The sequence below is a fragment of the Camellia sinensis genome, chromosome 14 (assembly GCF_055761805.1).
Source record: "Camellia sinensis isolate YWXY chromosome 14, ASM5576180v1, whole genome shotgun sequence".
In the NCBI taxonomy this organism is placed as follows: Eukaryota; Viridiplantae; Streptophyta; class Magnoliopsida; order Ericales; family Theaceae; genus Camellia; species Camellia sinensis.
The window spans coordinates 72,567,653-72,588,953 of NC_138974.1; positions in this window are offsets into that span (position 1 = coordinate 72,567,653).

Genomic DNA, 21,301 nt, shown 5'->3' on the forward strand with positions numbered 1-21,301 from the left:
TTTTTCAATGCTTTTCGTGTTTATTGGTTGATTAGTTGGTTTGAGAAAATCGTGGTAAAACGTTGTGGCTATTGCGAGTGGTGATGCCTTTGAAGCCTTTGCACAAGCATTACAAGAGAAGATTTTTGTTTATATTCTTATCTCATTAGAAGCAATATTCAAAATGTAGCTCTTTAATTTTTATAAGTAATGGGCCCTTACAACTAATCTTTGTCACACTTTTTTGTTTAAAATCGTCCATAGATCTGAAAACACACAATTGGAATATGTTGTCTACCATGGCTGCTGAATAGATTGTAATGACAGAGTGATCCATTCTACGGGTTAGAATTTTTTTGCTAGACTTTGTTAATATGTTTAGTAATTTTCATTTTTTTTTTGGTTCTCTAATGGCAGTTATACTTGTTAATGAGCTAAGAAATTTCAAAAATTATGAGGCAATTCACATTTGTATCCATAAACATAGGAGTATTAATTTTTGTTAAAACTTTCATCTTTGATGAATTTTATTTTATTTTATTTATTCTGTTTGCCTAAACAACTTACATCTATTGTCATTCTTTTGAACGTGGCAGATGAGTGGGGCCAAAACTCATGGTGGAAGCCTTCCATGAACCAAAGAATAGAAAAAAGAGTTCAAGGTCTGTACATTTAGTCCCACATTTCATCTTACCCTTCTATTGCTGTATACTAAGGTGGCTTGGTCGGATTTTGAACATCTGAGGAACTAATAAGAGCTAGGATGAGAGTAATGGACCTGGTGCTTAATACTTAGATGGTATGGAACCAAACAAAGTCACTCTCAGTCTCAGTCTTATAAATTTTCATGATTATGAATTTTGTCTCCATTTCAAAGATTAACAATAACATGTGTTTCTCTCTTTATATATATACCTCTATGTGTTTCTCTATGACTTATGCTCATTGATTAACATGATGTTCATTGATTCGTGCTCTAATGTTTTGTTTGTTTGATCACTTAGCAGACACTTGGAATGCATAAAAAAGATTTTTTTTTTTTTTTTATAACTTTTTTTTGGGTCCATATATGAATTTGGGATTGAGGTTGAGATATACTCATTTATTATTTTTTTTGGGTAAATTACAAATACACCCCATGAGATTTGATTAAAATATGAATTGCCCCCTGTGGTTTTGAAAATTACATTCCACCGTTCAGGTTTCTAATTTCATAACAAATTGTCCCTTTTATTAATAAATCTTCAAGTCAATTAACAGTTTTTAATGATGTTAAAAATATGTTTCAATTAATAACTTAGGTAATTTTATTATTGTATAGGATAGCAATTATGAATTTCATTTTTTTAGTTAATTCTGTTAAATAAAAAATTGTAATTTTTCAAATCACATGAGGCAATTTGTATTTTAAGCAAACCTCAAGGGGTGTATTCGTAATTTACCCCCCCTTTTTTTGTCTCTATTTTTTTCTTTTTCCAAAGGTCCAAGTTGGTTCTCTTTTCTTTTATGATTTGGTATGCTGGCCTCTATCAAATTTTTGCCTTTGCTGGAAAAATTAATTGTAACTGATAATATCTATTCTATTTATAACATTGAAATGTTTTATTCCCATCATTTACCTTTATTATCTTTTTAGTGTTTAGCTAATAATCTCTCTCCAATTGCTTCGTTATTACGAAGCAAATCATGTGTTTAATTTATTCCTTGTAGAACTTCAAAATGTTACTAATTAATTTTATTAAGTATAGCAATCAAAAGTGGAAGCCACAATATTTGAAAATGACATACGAATGTTACAGAACACCCTTAAGATTTGTACATCCTGTGCAATATCAAATAGAGTGATCAGAGCTTTCATGAATCAATCCTAGGGGAGTGTATGAACAAGTTTTGATGTTATCAAGTAACCATCATTTTCTGACTAACGTAGGCAAAAACACTCGAGAACATGTTTAGAGCAATGCACGGACAACATGTGTTTTGGATTGAATACTTCTATTATTATCTTGTTTAATAGTTACACATAGAATTTAAATAGGGCAGAAAAGTTTAATTGATTGAAAAAGGATGGTGGGGGGAGGCTGGATATCGGTGGTGCAAAAACATAGTGGGCAAGGTAACAGGAGTAAAGGCTTGGGGGCTGATCTTTATACGATTGTTGTGGACAACTTACCAGAATCTATGAATCCAAAAGGTTTGTATGGTATTTTTACTAAGTTCAGGGTAATGAAGGATGTGTTCATCCCAAATAAAAGAAAAAAGATGACGCGATCAAGATTTGGCTTTGTACGCTATGATTGTTCAGTGGCAGTAAATATGGCAGTCCAAAAAGCTCATGGTCTCTAGTGCGACAACAGAGCATTGAGAGTAAAAGCAGTTGATTTTGTCAAAGGTATGGAAGTCAAGCAGAGCACACCGAAGATACTAACTGGAAGGATGGACATAGGGAGTACCAGTGGAGTTCAAGCTCTGATACAATGGGGAAAGTCATATGCCCAGGCGAGTTTAAAGAGGAACTGAAGACTAGAGGAATAAAAGATCTTCAAGTTAGAGATAGAGGAGGTAAAGATATAGTCCTGACTTTTGAATCAGTGGAGAGTATGAAAGATAAGCTGGCTATAATGGATGGGTGAATTTATGAGTGATGTGAGTGGATTAAGGAATGGCAACAAGGTATGGTCATTGAACAAGAAAGGCTTGTCTGGCTTACATGTTAGGGTGTGCCACTGAATCTATGGAGTGTTAAAACCTTCAGTAGCATTGGAAAGGTATGAGGGAGGGGAAGTTATTGGTTGGATGATGATACATCCAAAATGAACTCGTTACACTATGAAAAAGTGAGGATGACTACTAAGTGTATGGAATTCATTAATAAAACTATTAATTTGAGTTGCGAGGGTTTGCTTCACCTAGTGAAAGTGCGTGAAGAACAACTAGTTATATTGGAGGTTATCCATAATCAATGCAAATGTTGCATTTTACAGAATAAAGGAGAAGATCACAGCTCCAATGGTGAAGTCAGGGAGCAGATGTCTGAAGTGGAGAGCAAGAAGGATGTGAAAGATGCTGAGGTGGAGGGCCAGGTTGGCGGTGAGCTGGACAACGAAGATAACATGGTGGAAGGAAGATTTGAGAAAATGCTTGATGGTCAGAATGACAAGGATGGACAAGGTAGTTGGGAAAATGTATCAGTGGTTAAAAACTCTGACATAAACATGAGAATATCAAAATTTGGGAGCGCATGCTCGGTTACAATTAAAGAACCAGTAGTGAACTCTATGCAAATTCAAAATGAAGGGAACCAAAGAGTTGAGGATGAAGTTGTTACTCCAGGCTTTGTGAGGAGTGTTACTGGGTCTGAGATGAATAGGCATGGGCTTAATCTTAAGGTAGTACTTAGTAAGGCCCATGTTTTGAAGTGTGGTAATATGATGGGCCAAAGGTTCTCTGAGGCAAGTGACCTAGAGACACTACCCAAAAAGGAACTGTCTTGTTCAAACTAACAGTGGAGAGGAAGCCTGGAGTAGAATTGTTAAAAGAAACCACTGTGGGGTCGTGAATAAGATTACACCAGTAGCTCAGAAAGGGCAAGGAAATATGAAGGTGAAAACTAAAGGCGTTGTAAGATTCCAAAGGAAACAAAAGGGAAGTATTCACAGGGGGGTGGGATCTTCTCTGAATCTGAAAAAATGTGTCATCTTCAGGTCAGCTATTGCTGCAATTTCACTTTCAATGGAAAGTAAGTCTAGTAGTGGACAATTACTGCTTAATGAGGCTGAAGCATCACTTCAGATAGGGAATGTTCTTGGGCTAAATTATGATGGTAATGAGGTTGAAGTGTTAAGTAAGTTGGTGAAGCTAGAAAAAAGAGACAAGGAGAAAATGTTAAAGAGGGGTGAAGCTGCAGATTGAGCAGTACTACCCTGGTGACTTGGTGGTTCAAAATATGTTGTTAATAAAGTTATTATCTTGGAATGTGAGAGGGTTAGGCAAAGCTTCTAAGAGGAGTAAAATAAAGAAACTATTTTTCTGAAAGAAATGTGGAGATGATATTATTACAGGAAACAAAGAGGTCGCAAATAGATGAAAATTTTGTGAGATCTTGTTGGTATGGAGATAAGCTGGACTTCTTGGCAGTGGATTCAGTTAGTACAGCTGGCGGACTATTGTGCATATGGAATCCAGATGCTTTTCAAATGTTGGACTGTTGCTGTAGCCAGAACTTCATCATTTTGTCAAGTACTCTCTTTAGTTTTGATTGTGTTATTGTTAATATCTATGCTCCCAATGATAGTACAAATATGAGGAAGGTGTGGGATATTTTGACTAGACTAAAACCTTTGTATGATAAACCTTGGTGTTTGGTGGGTGATTTTAATGAAATTATGAATATTTCTAAAAGGAAGGGCTGTTATAAGAGAGATAGGGGTATGTGTGACTTTAATGATTCAATTGACAATTTGGAAGTGTGTGACATTCACATGATAGAGAGAAAATTCACTTGGTGTAACTCTCAAGAAGGGGAAAGGTGGAGCAGGATTGACAGGTTTTTGTTAAGTCCAAAATGGGTGCAAAATTGCAACTTCAAGCTTTGGGGCTTACTTAGGAGGTTATCAGATCACTGTCCTACTTTACTAATGGGAGATGATAGGGATTGGGATCCAAAGCCATTTAGATTTCTAAATTCTTGGTCCTTACATCCTAACTTCAAATACTTGGTAGAAAGTACTTGGGCTGAAACCATTATATAGGGCTGGATTGGTTTTAAGTGTTTAAGGAAGCTCAAAGCTTATAAATTGGCTCTCAAACAATGGAATATTGAAGTTTTTGGAAATATGGAATTTAAACTCAAGCTTCTGGAGTAGGAACTGCATTTGCTTGACTTGGTAGCTGAAAAAAGACCATTAACTGCAATAGAACTTGATAATAGAAGGGAGACAAAAGGGAAATCTTGGAAGTTGACCAAAATGGTGGAATGGGTTTGGTTACAGAAATCTAGAGTTAATTCAGCATTAAAAAGTGATAAAAACACGAAGTTTTTCCATATTATGGCTGCCTCTAGAAACAATAGAAATGCATTGTGCTCATTAAATGTTAATAGGGTTATCAGGGAAGATACTGAAGAAATAAGAGCTGAAGTTTTTCAGCATTTTAGGAACTAGTTCACTGAAACATGGTTCAGAAGGCCAACCTTATCTGGTTCTTTTAAGTCTATTGGAGGTGATGCGATTAGGGATGCATTAGAAGCTGAGTTCTCAGAAGCAGAAATCGTACCAGCAATCAAAACCTGTGATGGGAATAAGGCTCTTAGCCTGATGGCTTTAATCTGTTGATTTTTCAAAAGTGTTGACAGTCACTTAAGGGTGATGTATTTCAATTTATGAAAGAGTTTCATCAAAATTCTAAGCCGGCTCATAGAGTTAATAGTTCTTTTGTTGCTTTGATACTAAAATGATAATCCTTCTTGCCTTAATGAATATATGCCTATTAGTCTCATAGGCTCTCTGTACAAAATTCTTGCAAAAGTATTATCAAATAGAATCAAGCAAGTGATGCCTATGATTATTAGCGAGTCTCAATCAGCATTCATTGGGGGAAGAAATATATTGGATGGAGTATTGATTGCCAATGAAATTGTTGATGGGTGGAAGAAGAATAAGATAAAAGGTATTGTCTTGAAACTTGATTTTGAGAAAGCCTATGACTCAATTAATTGGGGGTTCCTTTTCTCTATATTGTCAAATTTTGGGTTTGGCTCTAAATAGATAAGTTGGATGAAAGAGTGTATATCTTCAGTCCATACCTCTATTTTGGTTAATGGATCACCAACAGCTGAGTTCAGACCTCAAAGAGGGCTTAGATAGGGTGGTCCATTATCACCATTCCTCTTTAACATTGTGGCTAAGGGTTTAAATATGTTGTTGGGCAAAGCTTTACAAATGGGGTTGATTAAAGGGGCAACTGTTGGATCTAATGGTATAAAGATAACCCACTTGCAATTTGCCAATGACACAATATTATTTTGTGAAGTTGATTGGGAGAAGGTTGTCACTATCAAAAGGATCTTAAGATGTTTTGAAATATTGTAAGGGCTAAAGATTAACTACCATAAGAGTGTAGTTAGTGGGATTGGGATTAATGATGATTTTCTTGAAGATCTTGCTACTAAACTGAATTGTTTGCATCAAATATTGCCACTCAAACATTTGGGTTTGCCTTTGGGAGCTAATCTAAGGCGAAGAAGAACTTGCCAACCAGTGCTTGATAAATGTAAACAAAAATTGGTTTCTTAGGAAAAGAGATTCTTATCATTTGCAGGTAGGCTGGCATTGATTAAGTTTGTGTTATCTTCTTTACCGGTATATTACTTATCTTTGTTTAAAATGCCAAAAGGGGTTGCAAACGAGTTTGAAAAAATTTAGTCTAGATTCTTATGGAGTGGTGATGAGCTTAGGAGGAAAATTCACTTGGTTAAATGGGGGGAGATCACTTAAAATAAAAGTCAAGGGTGTTTAGGAATTAGAAAGGTTAGACTGTGGAATCACTGTCTTCTGTTGAAATGATGGTGGAGATTTGGAGCTGAAGATAATGCTCTTTGAAAACAAGTGATATGCAGTAAATACCCAAACGTTAGAAGAGGATGGTGGCCTTTACCTGTTGAAAATAACAAGCTGCCTATGACCTGGAGAGATATAATGGGTGTTGTTGGCTTGTGTCCTGAGCTGGAGGATTTTTTCAAGCATAACATAGTTCTGAACATTGGTGATGGCAGGAGAACAAAGTTCTGAACTGACACTTAGGTTGGAAATACTTGCTTAAAAGATGAATTTCCCAGATTATATTATGTCTCTGGACAAAACTAAGACTGTGGCAAGGGTGAGGAGCAGGGGAATTGGTATTCAAGAATGGAGGTTTAACCTCAGAAAAGTTTTGTTTCAGTGGGAAGTGGAGGAGTTGGGGAGGTTGAATATGTTTTTACTCAATGCACCAGTGCTTAGGCTTGGTAGGTTGGACAATATCAGATGGATTGCAGATAAATTTGGTTTATTCACTGTTGCCTCTACCCCATAACTGGAATATTTAATCTTCTAAGGATATTAGCACAGTAGCTGGGTTCATTTGGAAGAATGCGGCTCCACAAAAGGTTTAGTTTTTTGGTTGGTTATCATGGAAATGGAGGATTAAGGCATCCTGCTTTCTTCAAAGGCTTAGTGTTCTTAGTAATGGGTCAAATGTGAACTGTATCTTCTATAATAATGATTTGGAGACTATCAATCATATGCTTCTATTCTGCCATTTTACTTGGAGAATTTGGTCCAAAATTTTGGATTGGTGGAGAGTAAAATGGGCAATACCTGGGTCTATAGATAGCCTTCTTCTTTGGTGGGCTGGTATAAAACTAAAAAAAAGGAAATGGTGCTCTAGAACATTATTCCGTTGGCAGTACTCTGGTCCATTTGGAGGCACCGTAATGACAATATCTTTAATGGCTCACAGGTTGACTTTGAAGAGTTGTGTGATGCTATCAAGATTAGGATTGCATTATGGATCAGATCTTCTTCCCCCTTTTTCAATTGCTCTGTGAATGATATTGTGTATAACCTGGAGCAAGTGAAGTATTGTTTCTAGGTTAGATTTGGTTTGCAGATTGTAGTTGAGTTTGGTGTGGCGTGTTGTGGCTGCTATGTGATTTTTCGTTTTTCTTTCTCCTTCGTATTTTGTTGGTTTCTCACCAACTTTTTGTGTTTGTGCTAGCAGATGATTGGGCGTCCTCCTTAGTTCCAACCTAGTTGGGATTGGGGTAGTTCGCTGCGATGTTTTTTGCACTTCCACCTCTTTACTGATGTAATCTCATATGAAATGTATGTTTTTTTCATCAATAAAGTTTTTTTGCTGATCAAAAAAATGTGTTTTGGATTGATGTTGTTACTACATTGTTTCTGGTAAAACTAACTCTCCATCTCTCTTTCTTTCTCTCCAAAATGAGTGACCTTTCAGTTGCATCACATTGCCAATTTTCTACTCAAAAGAATATTGTTTCTAGCTCAATTTATGTACTAAAATTTGCTAATCACAATGGTGCATTTTCAGATCAAACGCATTCTCATTGTAGTTTAACTTGATGACCATGAATAGATGTCGTAATAACTTGTTCTATCAAAATAACTCAAGCATTTATTGATTACTTTGAATGACTATTCATATAAGAGTGCTCTATTGTTCTTCGTCTCATGACTCTTCAGGTTCACAAGTGTAATAACATTTCGTTTAGTGCATCAACTATCTTGCTTCATTTAGCAGCTAACACCGTTTCCTTTACAGTGTTTGAATTTTTGACCTTTTATACACCTTGGATTAATCCTGGATCTTTTGGTCTTCTCTACCAATTGTCACTCATTAGTTTTCTTTGCATTTGATCACAAGCTAGAAGAAAGATGGCTGCCCTATGAAGTCTTGGGTTGCCTTCAGGTTTGAAGCAATATTTATTGGTTTTCTTCTTTTTATTGATTTATTGAAATGTGCCTACATTGTACTAACTTCATCTTTAATTTTCTTTTTTATGTAAATATAATTTTAATTCTTGAGTATGCAGGTAATTATGATTTGACGGTCATTCGCCAAGAATACTATATTAATCGGCAAAAAACGATAGTATGCCCATGATAATCCATCTGTTTGGATTTTTATTTATTATTTTCTTATCATGATAACTCTCAACAGCTAGTATGTTTTGTGTGTGTGTTTTTTTTTTAAATTTTTTTTTTAAATTATGGTTTTTTAATGTGTGTGTTTTTTTGTTTTTTTATTTATTTGTTTTTATGTTGATGCTGACTACTATTTGGTATTTGCAGAATGGCCAATGGAAGATTAGGCCAATGGCTACAAGTACTAGTTTGTGTGCTGGTTTTGTTGAAAACGTTAGGCTTCCATGTTAACTTATGTTGAGAATTCTTTTGCAAAAGAAGTAGGTGTAAACACTATTTTACAGTAAACAATTGAATTTATTATTTTTAATTTTACAATAAACAATGAGATGTATTGGTGTATATATATATATATATATGAAAATATAGGTTGATAGTTTCATTACACGTTTAAATTAATTTGTTAATCTTATGTTATTTTTCATATAAAAAAATTGTTTGGTGATTACAACTGATATTTTTGTTGGAACAAATGAATAATAATTTTTATAATAAATAATTATTTGTGACAAATGTCATTAAAGACTATTTGCGATGGTAACAAGAAGGTCGTTAAAACATAATAAGCAATTTTTTATTTTTCCCGATGACAAAACAGCAGACGCATTAAGTAGGTTAGGCAGTCGCAAATAATTTGTGACCGCTACTTTATCGTCGCAAAAAGTATTTGCTATCCTCATATTTGCGTCTCCTATTTATCGTCATATGGGTCGTCGTAAAAAAAAAAAAAAAAAAAAAAATTTGTGACTGTATTTTTATTTTTTGCAATGACATGTGGTAGTGGCAAAAATTATTTTTTTTAGTAGTGTGGTTGAAGAATTAAATGATATGGTTATCATCACCTTATTATTTATATTTTTTTCATCTGGGTGTAAATAGAAAAAATGGGAGATGTATGAGCACGAAATAATGTTCTCGTATAATCCTGTTGATCAAGTCTGCGCTCCTCCAAACGTCGCTTTACTCCCTGAAAACACAAACGTGAGCTAGCCGACGGGTGTGTGCCAGATACCTCTCCGATGCCTAAGTCAACAAAATAGACAAATAGACAAAAGTTCTGTGTATTCGAGAATCAAAGTTATGATACCTGTACATAGGTCTGGTCATGAGCTTTTATAGATTCTGCTTGGCACAATCCTAGTAGGATTCCAACTCTTCCTTACAAGAGTCCTCCTAGGAATCATTCATCCTACTCACTACCAACCAAGTGAGATGGTTTGCACAATCCTAGTAGGACTCTACTCTCCTTAGCAGAGCCCTCCTAGGAGTCTCAAGCTCAATGAAGAGTGTCTATTATAATAACACTCTGCTTTCCACCAATCAAGTAAGATGGTTACCTCCTTTGTTTAGGCTGCTTGGACCTAACCGAGCTATATTACCTCGGTCATACACTCAAGTAATGGAGTAGATAGCATTCAGCTGAGCTATACCAAGCTCGGCCTCCTTTCTTACTAATACCTTGGCTAACCACCAAGCCCACTTATTTAGGTAGCTCGGTCCAAAGTACCTCTGCCCAATTTTCATACAACATGGGACCGAGCTACTCGAAGCCCATACCTCGACCTTTAGTCCAGCCCATAACAGAGACTAAAGGATCGTAGCTCGGCCAATATTTATTTATAAATTACCCTCTTAATTGCCCCTTAATTCTATCTGCAAAGCCTAATTTGGGATTATTCTTCTCCAGCCAAGCTAAAACATTCAAGCCAACTGAGCTCACCTTCTACCGAGCTACCAATTTGGCCGGTCCAGAAACATCTTGTCAGCTGCTCTGCACGTCGTTCCGCTTCCCACGCACGTCTGAATCGTTATCTATTCCCCTGGACACGTGGCTCACTCCCACTGGTCAAGTATAACTGTCACAGCCGTCATTGTACCTCGAAAGTTTTGAACAGCCCCTCGCATTTTTGTGTTTTAAACAAAAATCCTTTTTTTGAACCAAATCACTCGACTGTTCATCTTCTCTCACTTGACGTGCTGCTGAGACCTGCCCCTACTTCTGTAATGCTCATTTTTTCAAATGAAATGGAATGAAATCTGCTATTTTCCAATCTTTTTGTCCAGTTCATATCCTGCTTGTGTTTGTTTTTCAACTTTAATTGGCATGTCTTGAACTTTTTTAGCCGAGACAGCCGTCTCGGTCCAGGAGCTTTGTAATTTGCTAACCTTGCTATGTGTTGGCACTACCAACTTTCTTCGACCCAGACTCTTATCTCGGCTGAAGAGAACTAAATGTTGGTCATACCTGCCAACTTTCTTCAGCTTAGATCCTTATCTCGGCTAAAAAAAAACTAAATGTTGGTTATTCCTGCCAACCTTTCTTTAGCCTAGATCCTTATCTCGGCTGAAAAAGAGCTAAATGTTGGTTATTCCTGCCAACCTTTCTTCAGCTTAGATCCTTATCTCGGCTGAAGAGAGCTAAAAGTTTTGCTAATACTGCCAATCATCTTCAGCCTAGATCCTTATCTCGGCTGAAGAGAGTTAAAAGTTTGGCTAATCCAGCCAATCTTCTTTAGCCAGATTCTTATCTCGGCTAAAGAGAGCTAAAAGTTTGGCTAATCTAGTCAATCTTCTTCAGCTCAGATCCTTAACTCGGCTAAAGAGAGCTAAAAGTTTGGCTAATCCAGTCAATCTTCTTCAGTCAGATCCTTGTCTTGGTTGAAGAGAGCTAAAAGTTTGGCTAATACAGCCAATCTTCTTCAGCTAGATCCTTATCTTGGCTAAAGAGAACTAAAAGTTTGGCTAATCCAACCAATCTTCTTCAGCCCAGATCTTTATTTCGGCTGAAGAGAGCTAAAAGTTTGGCTAATCCAGCCAATCATCTTCAGCCAGATCCTTATCTCGGCTAAAGAGAGCTAAAAGTTTGGCTAATTCAGCCAATCTTCTTTAGCCCAGATCCTTATCTCGGCTGAAGAGAACTAAAAGTTTGGCTAATCCAGCCAATCTTCTTCAGCCAGATCCTTATATCGCAGAGAGCTAAAAGTTTGGCTAATCCAGCCAATTTTCTTCAGCCCAGATCCTTATTTCGGCTAAAAAGAGCTAAAAGTTTGGCTAATCCAGCTAATCTTCTTCAGCCCAAATCTTTATCTCGGCTAAAGAGAGCTAAAAATTTTGCTAATCCAGCCAATCTTCTTTAGCCCAGATCCTTATCTCGGCTGAAGAGAGCTAAAGTTTGGCTAATCCATCCAATCTTCTTCAGCCCAGATCCTTATCTCGGCTGAAGAGAGCTAAAGTTTGGCTAATCCAACCAATCATCTTCAGTCGGATCCTTATCTTGGCTCAAGAGAGCTAAAAGTTTGGCTAATCCAGCCAATCTTCTTCAGCTCAAATCCTTATCTCGGCTAAAGAGAGCTAAAAGTTTGGCTAATGCAGCCAATCTTCTTCAGCCAGATCCTTATCTTGGCTAAAGAGAGCTAAAAGTTTGGCTAATCCAGCCAATCTTCTTCAGTCCAGATCCTTATCTCAACTGAAGAGAGCTAAAAGTTTGTCTAATCCAGCCAATCTTCTTCAGCCCAGATCCTTATCACGGATGAAGAGAGCTAAAAGCTTGGCTAATCCTGCCAATCTTCTTCTATCTAGATCCTTATCTCGGTTGAAGAATAAAAAAAGTGTTGGTCAAACTTGCCAACTTTTTTATTGCCCCCCAGTCGAGCAAAGACTTGTTAGAAAGAGTTGGTCAATCTTGCCAACCCATTTTGCCCTTAGTTGGGCAAAGATTTTTTACTTTGTTGGTCTTTCTTATCGACCATGTTAACTTTTGCCGAGGGTGTTTTGTCCATCCTCGCTATTATGTCGGACTCTGCCTAGGTGCGAATCTCATCTTCCTCTACCAAGATGTGTTGGTGCACTCTCTCCATCAGGGCATCTATAATAAGAGGCGACGTCATTGTCATTGAATCTCTCAACTTATGACCCACTGGCAGACCTTGTTTGTACTGTACAATAGCTAGGTTTGTGAGGCAATCTCCAATCTGATTAAAAGTCTCCCAATACCGATTGTTGTAAGACTTCAATGTTTCCTTCTCGCCCATATCTATGGAGAGTAACTGGTCAATCTCCACCGGTGTCTTGGTGTTTGTTCTGAATCTGGTTACAAATGCTTCTGCTAGTTGCGCCCATGAAGCTATGCTACCTTATGGCAATCTTTCAAACCATGTCAGACCCAAGTCACCAAGGTTGGAAGGGAATAGGATACAAATTAGAGCCTCGTTTCGTTGATACACTACCATGAGCGAAAGTGGCTCAAGTGCATATAGAGGTCCGTCTTCCCCTCATAAGTTGTGAATTTAGGTTGATGGAAACCTAAGGGTAATGGTGCGTTCTCAATTGCCGGAACGAACGGCGAGCTCTGTAGCCTTGCTAACACTTTGTCTGCTAGTTCGTAAGCAAGGCGTGGCATTGGCATTCCTACCTCGACACTTTCATGTGTCTTAGGGGCCAATCCTTGTAGGGCTGCAACCCTGCAAGGGTCATGAGCCCTACAATCTTCCTTCCATTGGGCCCTCTCCTCTAGCACTGTTCACAGGTCTGCTGACCTTGGCAACTCCATGTGTCTAGATGTCGTTTGGTGTGTGTGCGAGGGTCGATAGTTGCTTCCCTCCGTATACGACCTTTCAGTCCTCGTTCTCTCAGACCTGGAGAAACGAGTCTTGGAAGTCCTTGATTGAGTGTCGCCTGTCCTTAGGCTTTTACTTTCAGCTTGGGATAGCATGGCTTGTCTGCCATGATCTTCTGAATGGTAAGAGGGTGTGTTGCCTTTGTGTCCCTCTTTTGTTGCCACAATTTTGTCTTTTATCTGGCGCTTCATCGTCTCCATGTCCGCCGCCATCCTTCGTATCATCTCGTCTTGCTCCCTCATGCGATCCTCCAGAACTTGAGGATCCAACATTCGCCTCTATCTTTCAGGACTTAGAGAGCGACGGGGACTGGCACCCCGTCTCTCCCGTGTGTCCCTCCGAGAGTTTCGTCGTTGGGGCTCTAATTCTGCCTTGGGTGGGATAGAAGGAAAACCTTTGTGCCTCCCGCCCCCTTCCGGGGTTTGCCCATCAATAGCAGATTGCGGCAAATCTTCGTCGTGAGCCATTAATTTCAACTAAGAAGAAAAACTCGATCAAAAGATTTTGTTCTTTATGGTTTTCCCACGGACGACGCCAATTGTACGAGCACGAAATAATGTTCTCATATAATCCTGTTGATCAAGTCTGCGCTCTTCCAAACGTCGCTTTGCTCCTTGAAAACACAAACGTGAGCTAGTCGGCGGGTGTGTGTCAGATACCTCTCCGATGCCTAAGTTAGCAAAATAGACAAATAGACAAAAGTTCTGTGTATTCGAGAATCAAAGTTGTGATAACTGTACATAGGTCTGGTCATGAGTTTTTATAGATTCTGCTTGGCACAATCTTAGTAGGATTCCAACTCTTCCTTATAAGAGTCCTCCTAGGAATCATTCACCCTACTCACTACCAACCAAGTGAGATGGTTTGCACAATCCTAGTAGGACTCTACTCTCCTTAGCAGAACCCTCCTAGAAGTCTCAAGCTCAATGAAGAGTGTTTATTATAATAACACTCTGCTTTCCACCAATCAAGTAAGATGGTTACCTCCTTTGTTTAGGCTGCTGCGACCTAACCGAGCTATATTACCTCGATCATACACACAAGTAATGACGTAGATAGCATTCGGCCAAGCTATACCAAGCCCGGCCTCCTTTCTGACTAATACCTTGGCTAACCACCAAGCCCACTTATTTAGATAGCTTGGTCCAAAGTACCTCTGCCTAGCTTTCATACAACATGGGACCCAGCTACTCGAAGCCCATACCTCGACCTTTAGTCCGGCCCATAACAAAGACTAAAGGATCGTAGCTCGGCCAATATTTATTTATAAATTACCCTCTCAGGAGACAAAGAAAAAGGTTAGAGATAAACCAAAAATAACAGTTCGGTTTTCATCTGAGACGAAGAGAGACAGAAGGTTGTTCCTTGACTAAAGTGTCCAATAAAATAAAGGAAGGGTCATATCTCTGGTTCACTTCGTGTATTGAATTGTATTATTGGGTTTGTGTAGGTTTTATTTTGATAATTTAAATAGTTTAACTTATAAAATTTGTCGAATATTTTATTTATATAAAATTATATTGATTGGATATTTTTTTAATCAAAACACATTTTTATTAACCATTTATTTTTTAAATCATATTTATCATTGATAGAGATATGAATTTATCAAAAAGTTATCAATATCAAATCAACATAACTTTTTATAAAGATAAAATACTTGATAAACTTTACATATTGAACAATTTAAATCATCGAAATAACAATACGGTCCGGTCTATAAAATGGATGAAAGAAAAATCTTTTCCTAAAATAAAATAACCAATCATATCATTCTATTTTTATTTTTTTATAATCATAAAAAATTAATTAATAAATTAAAATAACCTATTTCCAAGGCAGACGCATAAAGATTTCATGGTTTTTTTTTTTTTTTTTGTCTTTTTCATCTCCTCACGTCACACTTGTCAACTCACTCTTACACACACTCTCTGTCTCTTTCTCACCTGACATACACACCTACATATTGAGAAATTAAATTTGAATAAAGATTGGGATCCTTTGGGGTCACTTTTGATCTTTTTTTTGTTTTTAATAATGATTTAAATCACTTAAAAAATCATCATTAATAGTACTTATACATTGTAAATAACAAAAAATTAAAAAAAAACAAAAATAAGGCATAGAAAATGAGCGGAACCCACTGTCATATTATTAGTATTCCTCCTAATGTTCTTTTCTTAGTGTTCCAAACATTTTTCTTTAATTTTTGATTGGTCAAATTCTTTTTTTTTTTTTTTTTTTTCTCCAATGCTCAACCCTCACCTGTGTAGGAGTGGGGGTTTTAAGGGGTATAAATCAATGCCCATTAAATTTTGCCCGAGGGGCAAAGCCATTTGGAGCTCCAAATAAAATTTGATTGGTTAAAACGACAGTAATGATTTAAATCATTAATTTTGATATTTTAATGAAATACTAATAATATGATAATAAATAAAAAAATATAATAAAAATAAATCAAGACCAAAACATTACATCACTATGGGTAAAGTCCATTGTCAACTCATTAGAATTATCAAAAATTAGAGCTCCAAATCATTTACACCCCCATCACTTTTGTTTTTTCTTTTAGAAGACAGATGGACAAGTGTCCAATCATGAGTGTGTAGAGAAATACTCCAAGACCACCCAATACCTTCTCCCTACATATACACCCACATTCCTACATACATACACATAAGAGCATCTCCAATGCACTAGGCATATAATACTTGTTAGTTAAAATGCCTAGTGTGATTCATTTTTTTCAATTCCAACGCACTAGGCATATGGTTAGGCATTTTGGCTCAACTCATATTCACTAGCTACATGTAGCTAGCCTTCAACGCTAGGCAAAATGTATTCAATCATTAGGATCATTTCCCTCCATCTTTGTTGTTGACGTGGCATTCTATAAAATTAATAGTATTTGGATTAATAGCTAAAATAAAGAGTATGGTTGGAGTAAAAATATAAAACAGTTGATAGGCAAAATAAAATATATACTTTATGGTAATATTTAGATAGGTAAAATGCCTACTACTGTTGGAGATGCATATACACATCACAAATCACAACCACACCCCATCTCATTTTTCATTAAAAAAATAGTATTATTTTACTTTATTGTATAAATACAATATATATGATTTTTAATACATAAATTTAATTTTTATAAAACTAATAAATTTTCAAAAGATATTAATAAAATATTTAGAATGAGGCTGATATTTAACATATTTAAAAAAAATTAAATTAATAATTCAAAATTTATGGAAATCTATATAATAAAAATAATTTGTATAATTTGAGTTAATAAAAATAGTATATTTTTTTAAAACATGCATTTTAAATAAAAAAATATTATTTTTATTTGCTAAGAAAAAACATAGACACTAATAAAAATGTTAACTCAAATTATACAGTTCAAATAAAAAATAATATTCAAACATACAAATATTAAAAAAATTATTTTTGTTCAAAAAAAATTAATCACATAGTATGTTTCAACTTTATAAATAGTTAAAAAATTGTAAAAATTAATCACACAAAAAAAAGAATTCACATAATATATTTGAACTTAAAAAATATTTGAACAAAGTGCAAGTCCAATTTAGTTTATGTTGAGTGCAAGTCGAATCTATTTGGAGTTGTGGATGCAAGTTCAATCTGTAAATATATATTTGTATGGTTTGAATATATTTATTTTTTTATTTGTACAACTTGAATTAATATTTGTATTGATGGAATATTATTTGTTATTATTTTTATTAATAATTGTATAATATTAAATCAAACCCCATATAATAAAAATAGTCAAAATATGAAATGTTTACAAATATATTATTTTTTTGTAACTGTTTTTATTAAACTAATTATTTCAACATTTAAACTTCAACAAAATATTAGTTACAAAAATTAATTTTTATATTATATTATATTTCAACTTTAAAAGTAGTTACAAACATTTTATATTATTTATTAATATTTTTATAATATTAAATCAAATCAAACCGCATATAATAAAAATAGTTGAAATATAAGATGTTTACAAATATTAATTTTTGTAACTATTTTTATTAAACTAATTATTTCAACTTTTAAATTTCAGCCAAAAATTAATTACAAAAATTAATTTTTATATTATATTTCAACTTTAAAAAGAGTTACAAACATTTTATATTATTTATTAATATTTTTATAATATTAAATCAAACCCCATACAACAAAAAATAATAATAAATAATATTACAACTGTACAAACATTAATTCGAATCGTACAAATTAAAAATACATATATTCAAAACACACAAATATTAATTCATAAATTGGATTTATACTTGATATAGACTAGACTTGCACACCTACACAGATTCAACTTGCACCACTAAACAAACTGGACTTGCACCCCACGCAAATTAGATTTGCACTCAGGCACATATTGAACTTGCACCCTGATAACCCAAGGGTGTTTGGCAACTTGGTAAAGGCTTGGCAGTTAAGACCCTAGGTCCCAAGTTCAAAACCCCTTGGGCCAATCTCCTGGGCGTAAGGCAGTTGGTTAGGAGGTTAGCCTCAGTTGTTGCTACTGTTGAAAAAAATGGTTTAATATAGGCATATTTTTTAGCCCAAAATTTAGTGGGCCCCGTATTTTGAGGCGGATCCGAAGAGGTGAAGTGTTCCTTACCGCGTGACAAGTCACACGGTAAAGACGAAACGTCAAAACCATTTATGAGTGAGTGGGAAGTTGACATCGTTTTCGAGTCCAATATTAATTTTTTAGATAAAATTCATTTGAATTTTTTCAATAAAAATTATTGTGAAAATTTAATTTAATTCTAAATTTATTTATTTTGTTTCCTTAAGTGGTTTCCTAAAAATGATCAAACTATTCAAATAGTTATATATATATATATATATATTCAAATAATTTAATATATATATATATTTCAATAATTTAAATAAATTAAGTTCCATCAGGTTTGACTATTCCACCAACGGCTCCAACGGTACTATTTTCAATTAATTTGGAAAATATGTTCTAAGTTGGAACGGTCAAATCAAATGTTTGAATTAATGGTGCTCTTGTTCAGTCCATACTACACCTGTTCATTACATGTTTTGTACCTGTTCGGATCATTTTGTTTGCCTATAAATACAATTCATTCCAGCAGTGTTGGGATCCGAAAAATTCAGTCTCCAACTTTCTATTTGCTGTCCAAACTATTTTTGTTTGCATTTCTGTACATTCTAGTTTTACAATTAAAATAAAAAGAGTATAAGAACACAAAGTTTTAGTTCGCCGTACAAATTTGTGTGCAGTGCTACAAGTTTGTGAAGATCATTGTATTCTGGGAGATAGATGCCACTCAACCGTAAGCACCGTAGCGGGGCAAATCTGTCTTAAGGACAGAGTGTCACACACTCGACTTGGTCTTTAATTATTGATACGGTTCAACAAAATAATTTTTGTAAGTTTATTTTATTTTGTTTGAATTATTTTCAGTTTATTTTATTTACACAGAAGATTGTTCCAACAATCTTAAGACAGATTCAAATTATTCTGTTTACAGAATTTTTCGTTTGTTTCCTTTTCTCTTTCTTCTTTTAAGAAAAATTATTTTTTTGTAGATTTTCAAAATAATATTCTGGTTGGAAAAACAAATAGTGATTATATGCTATTTGACAAATAGTAGTAATATACTGTCTATTTTCTTTGACAACTAGTGGTACGATACTGGTGTCATTAACAATTCAGAATATATTTTTGTGGAATTTTTTAAAAAATTAATTTTGGGTTTTTGAAATTTTTTTTTGAGTTTTCATTACTTAAAATTCTGTTTTAGTATTTTAATTATTGAAGTGCTACAGAAATTAATTTTCTGTGTGGAATTAATTTGGTTGAATAAAATTTTATTTTATTTCCAAATTAATTGAAAAATAAAAGTTATATTCTTATTTCTTTTATTTTACAGAATTTAATTTCCTGTGTGGAATTAATTTGGTTGAATAAAATTTTATTTTGTTTCCAAATTAATTGAAAAATAAAAGTTATACTCTTATTTATTTTATTTTACAGAATTTAATTTCTTATGTGGAATTAATTTGGTTGAATAAAATTTTATTTTATTTCCAAATTAATTGAAAAATAAAAGTTACATTCTTGTTTCTTTTATTTTTTACAGAATTTAATTCTGTGAATTTGATTTAATTTTCTGTGTAGTGTAAATTCTAATTATAATTTTGTTTTATAAATTAGAATTGATGGCTACTGAAACAAATAGCCAAACAAGTACTACTGTGGTGGCTGCAATTGCACCAACCCCCTCTCCTGTGGTGACAGTACCTATAAATTATGGAGAGAAGCCAGAGAAGTTCTTAGGAACTGACTTTAAAATATGGCAACAGAAAATGTTGTTCTATCTTACAACTCTGAACCAGACTCGTTTCCTCCGTGAAAATGCTCCTATCCTGAAAGAGGATGAAACCGATCGGCAAGTGGTTGCTGCGGTTGATGCTTGGAAACATGCCGATTTCCTTTGCCAGAATTACATCTTGAACGGACTTGATAACACATTATACAACGTCTATAGTCCAATCAAAACATCAAAGGAACTTTGGGAATCATTGGAGAAAAAGTAAAAAACGGAAGATCCCGGCTCAAAGAAATTTGTGGTTGACAGATTCTTGGATTTTGTAATGGTTAATTCAAAAACCGTGATCAGCCAAACTTGAGATTTCCAATTCATTCTGCATGACATTCACGCAGAAGGCATGTCTCTCAGTGAATCCTTTCAAGTTGCAGCCTTAATTGAAAAATTACCAAAAGGCTGGAAGGAATTCAAGAACTACCTCAAACACAAGCATAAAGAAATTTCTATGGACGAGTTAATTGTGCGTTTATGGATTGAGGAGGACAACCACAATTCTGAAAAGCGGGCTGGTAAGCATCCTATAGAGTTTAAGGCAAATGTGGTGGAACATGCTTCAAAAATCAAGAAACGAAAGTCTTCTGGAGAAAGTTCATCACAAGCCTCTAAAGGGGGGGAAAATAAAAAGTACAAGTTTAATGGCAAATGTTACATTTGTGACAAAGAGGGACATCGAGCCAAAGATTGCCGTAGCAAAGGCAAAAGCAAAAACAAAAGGAGAATAAGCAAGAAGCCTGCTCAAGCCCATATGACCGAAGTGGACAATATTTCCAATGGTGTCGATGACATCAATCTTTCTATAGTTGTTTCCGAGGCAATCTTGTCGGAAATCCTAAAGAATGGTGGGTGGACACTGGTGCTACTTGTCATATTTGTGCCGACAAAAAGATGTTCACATCTTATTCTACAGTGGACAATGGTGAACAACTCTTTATGGGCAACTCCTCAACTTTCAAAGTTGAAGGACAAAGAAAGCTTGTACTTAAGATGACATCTGGAAAGGAACTCATTCTCAACAATGTGCTGCATGTACCGGACATTCGCAAGAATCTTGTTTCCGGATCTCTGTTGAGTAAGAATGGGTTTAAGCTAGTATTTGAGAGTGATAAATTTGTACTTACTAAAAATGGGATGTATGTAGGAAAAGGTTACATGTCTGATGGCCTTTTCAAGTTAAATGTAATGACCGTTGTACCCTCAGCTATTAATAATAATACATCTTCTTCTTACTTGCTTGAGTCTTCAAATCTATGGCATGGTAGACTAGGACATGTTAATTATGGATCTTTGCGTATATTAATTAATATGGAATGTTTACCTAAATTTGACATTGATTCAAATCATAAATGTAAAATTTATGTTGAGGCAAAATTATCTAAAACTCCTTTTCATTCAATTGAAAGAAATACGGAACCGCTTGAATTAATTCATAGTGACATTTGTGATTTTAAATCAATTCAAACTAGAGGTGGGAAAAAATATTTTATCACTTTTATAGATGACTATACTAGATATAGTTATGTTTATTTAATTCGAACCAAGGATGAAGCTTTGGAAACTTTCATTCAATATAAGAATGAAGTTGAAAATC